This window comes from Dipodomys merriami, unplaced genomic scaffold (genome assembly GCF_024711535.1).
Source record: "Dipodomys merriami isolate MVZ:Mamm:240054 unplaced genomic scaffold, mDipMer1.0.p SCAF_465, whole genome shotgun sequence".
Classification (NCBI taxonomy): Eukaryota; Metazoa; Chordata; class Mammalia; order Rodentia; family Heteromyidae; genus Dipodomys; species Dipodomys merriami.
The window spans coordinates 183,623-188,765 of NW_027206030.1; the positions used below are offsets into that span (position 1 = coordinate 183,623).

Sequence of the window (5,143 nt, forward strand, 5' to 3'; positions counted from 1 at the left end):
TATTTCAGTTTTCTCAAGGCTAGCATTTTACTGCTTGTACCACAGCTCCATTTCTAGCTTTTGCTGGTTACTTTCAAATCAGAATCTAATGGACTGTTTTTTCTTGGTCTCCTTTCAAACCACAATGCTCAGATTTCATCTTTCTGATTAACTACCACTAAAGACATAAGCCATCAGTGTGGCTTCTACTTTTTCCTATATAGTTATCTAATGCACATACTTAGATGGTAATTTTAAAATGAGAGTATAGCAGCAAGATGTACAGTGATGATACTGTCCTGTCAGAAATTCAAGTTAGTAATGTAAATTTATTCTTAAAACCATACACAAAAAATACCATGATATAGTGTAAGAGAACCCACCATTGAACATATGAGCTTTAAGAGCTTTCTAATAGATCCATTATTTATTGGTACCCAACACTAGAAAAATGTATGAGGCATTGGTAAAATAGAAGTCCTTTGCATGACTACATACATTCCTTGTTTTTATAAGACACTTTCTTTCATCTAAAAAGTAGGCCTGTCTATTGTCTTCATGTGATTTTGATGATTGAAAGTGCTCAGTGAGAAGGTCAAAATGTGTTAGTAGTCCTTCACTATCAATTCTCACTTTCTTCTTGGAGAATATAATGATCAAATCAATAGTTCAGAATGGGCAAGCAATACTTCAGAATCATGCTTCCAGTGCAAGTGGATCACCAGTAAGAAATCATCAGTACCAATTTCCACAAAGTTTTGTCACAGATACAATCTCCCTGCCTTCTCTAGCTGCTTTACTGCCCTCTTATTCCTTCATTGTACAAGAAAAGTATGATTCAGCTGATTTCAGTCAGATCTGTTACTAGAACTAGAAAGGATTTATTTTACTGTCTGTAATTTGGTAAAGATATGTCTCTTTACGTAGGCTACTAAAAATGTATTTACTAACTTCAAGTAAATACATAAATTCGATTTCCATCTCTTTTAAAAAATAAAATTTTGTTTGTTCTACAAATTGATCAGAGGCATGGATTTTGTGGCTAGCTACGTCATTACACATCTGTCTCTTTCTTTCTCTCTCCCTTTCATGGTTCTCATAGATAATATGATTGCTCCATAATTATACTAATTTATTTTGCTTTTATATTTTTGGTTGTATCATTTCACTTTTTGCTCTGCCATTTCCCAAATCATTTATATAGAAGGCATTATTTCCTATTTTCTCATGCCTAGAATAAGCTGCACATGAAGACATCACTGGTCCTCATTTTCGGTGTGTACATTTGAATATGGAGGAATATCTTTGCTCTCCATCAATTCCCTACTCTCCAGTTAGAATAATTTTGAATAGTAAAATTGGAAAAAGAGAAAATAAATCATGGTGAATAAACAGTTGCAGAAAAGTCACCAGATATTTCTGACCAGTTCAACCAATGTGAACTATTAGGGAAATACATGGACACCTCATTCCCACTGGCACTCAAAGTCTCTGGTTAGGCAATTCTTAGGAATATGGGGAACAAGATGAAAAAGTAAGGAATGGTATCAACTGCAAGAAAAAATATTGGAGAAGGATCCAACCGTATTTCTTCATTGGGCTGCCGAAAATATTCAGCTTACTACAGTGCGGAGACTTCTTTCCCAAAAGGCTACTTATGTGAATAGTAGGGATGATGATGAGTATACCCCTCGTCGAGAAGCCTACGGTGGACACTTAGACATTGTCAGTGAGTTGGTGTCTCAAGCGGCACATGCAATAACTGTAGATGACTGGACACCCCTGAACAGTGCATATACGTGGAATAAAAGCAGAGTAGCTTCTTTCTTACTTCATCATGATACAGATACCAATGCCCAAACTAAAGGACTCTTTTTAAAAAAAAAATTTTGGTCTGGTCGTGGGGCCTGAACTCTGGGCCTGGACGCTGTCCCTCATCTCTTCAGCTCAAGGCTACTGCTCTACCACTTGAGCCACAGCACCACTTCCCGCTTTTTTTTCTGCTTATGTGGTGCTGAAGAATCGAACCTAGGGCCTCATGTATGCAAGAAAAGCACTCTACCACTGAGCCACTTTCCCAGCCCAAATATTTTTGTTTGTTTGAATTTTGTTGTTGTTGTGGTTTTTTTTTTTTTTTTTTGGTCGGTCATGGGGCTTGAGATCTGGGCTCGGGTGCTGTCCCTCTGCTCTTCAGCTCAAGGGGAGTGCTCTACCGCTTGAGCCACAGTAACACTTCCCCAAACTAAAGGACTCTTGACACCCTTATATCTTGCTGTTGAGAATTGAGATAGCAAAGATACTCTGGATCGCCTTCTGTTGAACCATTATATAAATCCAGGCCTGAAGAACAACATAGAAGAAACTGTATTTGATATTGTCAAAAGGATAAGTATGTATCACTACCTCTATGAAGTTGTGAAAGACTGTACAAATTGTTCACCGAAGTCCTAATGGTCGGGTTAAGTTTCTTAAATTTCAAAAATGCAAGTCCATCTTTTGTGTCCCTACAAAATATTTTCACAATCCAAATAAGAGCAATATCTTTATTTTTTTTTTTTTGGTCGGTCATGGGGCTTGAACTCTGGGCCTGGGTGCTATCCCTGTGATCTTCAGCTCAAGGTGAGCCCTCTACCACTTGAGACACAACTCCACTTCCAGTTTTCTAGTGGTTTGTTTGAGATAAGAGTACCACAGACTTTCCTTCCCATGCTGGTTTTGAACCATGATCCTCAGATCTCAGTCTCCTGTGTAGCTAGGATTATAGGCATGAACCACCAGTGCCCAGCAGCACCAATATTTTACTGTAAAAATTCATGGATTCTGCGGAGTTCTTCCAAGTGAATTGCCTGCCTTGGATGGAAAAATGTATTCAATAGATTTGTAAACATGTATAATAATTTCTTCAAAGTTTGTGATTTTTTAATAAGAAATAATTTTAATTTACCTGTTGAAATGAGTAGTACAGAAACTAAAATATTTCTCGTGCTTGTCTGAAAAAGTATATTTTAAAATATTCTATATTCTATGTTTGCATCATGTTCATAATTTATTTTCTCCTAGATATACTTTGAATTATATATTATTTTATAATATATAGGTTCATTAATGTGTCCTTTCCGATTGCATTCCATATAGAAACAGTTTGATTCCTTTTTTTCTACGTCTTAATATTATTTTTCTTTGGGATAAAATGACAATGTTGTCTAATTTGAAAAGTTTTGTAAAGTTTATGCTATGTAAATGCCTTTCTGAGGTGATTTAATACACTGATGTCAAACTAAATTTAATTATATGAATTACGTGTATTGTTACACTTGTAATTTTGTAATCATCTTTTTAATCACTTTTTTTCATTTCTTGCATCTGAAGAATGAAAAATATGGAATACTTCTCAAATTTTCATATTATCCTTGTGCAAGTGCCATGTTAATCTCTGTATTGTAATTTGAGTATACGTGTTGCTGAAGCATGTAGTATCCTCTAAATTTAATAGTTAATGATGCAATCTTTATACAGGCTTATATCTATGGGTGCCTACTTGTAAGAAGGAAACCTTATTGTTCCTAACAATGCTATCGATCTTATTTCCCTAAAATTCTGTGAATAGTGGAAAAAATTATATTGATCAGTCGATTGTTCACATTTGCAAACTTTTTTTGCCAATGAGTATCTTAAGTCTTTTTATTTGGAATTTGATCATACTCTCTATTATTTATAGTTAGGTCCAAAGGTGATGGCTTTTTCAAGTACTTATTTATCCAACTTTGTGGACCTAATGGATTCAAAGTAAGCGTTGCTTAAGAGCTACTTCTAAACTTCTTCAGCTGACATTTTCCCAAATGAGGTGTTACTGGAACAAATGTCTACCTGAGCCTTTACCCTTCTTCCATGTGTGAACAGACCAACCAGAATACCTTACCCTGACAGCAAAGATTTTCTTACTAGAACAAAACTAATCTTGGTTACAAGGGATCATAGAGAGATGAACAGTTCAAACAGAACTGTTCAGACAAGAAGGTATTTTATCAAAATATAATTGTTTATTTTACCTTCCATTTAAAAGTAGCTAAAGCCAAGAAGGTGAAAAAATTGTTCGTATGCATGATTACTTAATGTCCTGGCCTGTCTGTAAGTTCCTGGCAGGAACTTACACTACTGCCTTTTTATCACCAAATATTTTCATAGTTGCAGGAGAAGTGCATATGTTTCTCCTCGTTATTAGGCATTAAATTGATAATGTTTTAATCACAGTGTTTCCTCTTGCCTCCATGCTGTAAATCTACAAATGATAAAGGTTTAGGTCTAACTGTATCAAACACTGAAGTAGAGATAATAGAATCATACTTTAAAACAGAGTTGCCTTTGATACAGTAACTACACCAGAACAATACAAAACGTGTGTCTTTTAATCATATTATATATAGTTATATATTTTATATTTATATGTCTGATTTTATATTTCACACAATGAAACTTACTAGAATTAGTTGATAATTTGACAAATAAATTGATATTTATTTACTCCAATAAATAGAATTGGAATATAAATATTTAGGTTTCAAATATATATTAGACTAGAAAAAGTATCAATGCAATCTTTTTAGTATAAACTTGTGATACATTCAAACTGTTCTTGGTCTTCTGAATCCACATGATAAAAAAACAATGTTTTCCTCTAATCTGTAATGATTTTACTCTGCTGCTCTGTTTATTTTTTTAACTCGCTTGTCCTAAAAGGTTTTTGTCCATATTTCTGAAGCATTCTTACTGATTATGCCCAAATTTTGCTAAGATGTCTAAAAAATATTATTCTTGTGCATTACCCATGGGTCCTAGGATCCCAAGGCCCAGTTACCTGCATCAGCAGATAATAGGGAGCCGAGGCGAGACTCAGCCCACTCCCTTGCAGCTTTGAGGTAACCACCCCAGATGGTGCTTGGCGGGACCCCTGGGCTGTGCGCGGGCACGAGCCAGGTAGAGCCCCCAGCCAATCCCATGACACCTGGTGATGGTGAAAGGCAGGCGACCAACAATAGAAAGACCCGCGTTCCGATTCTCCTATATAAGCGGCTGTGTTTCGGGTGCACGCTCTCTCGCGCCCAAGCTCTCCTACAACTAAAAGGCTCTCCAATAAAGCGTGATCTGAGAAGACTCCTGGTGTGGT

The 5,143-nt window shown here is 35.9% G+C and overlaps 1 pseudogene; it reads right to left on the reverse strand.

Moving 5' to 3' along the window:
• Positions 1–3,352: 3,352 nt before the first annotated feature.
• LOC138808664 (U6 spliceosomal RNA) lies at positions 3,353–3,449 on the reverse strand (annotated as a pseudogene).
• Positions 3,450–5,143: the final 1,694 nt, after the last annotated feature.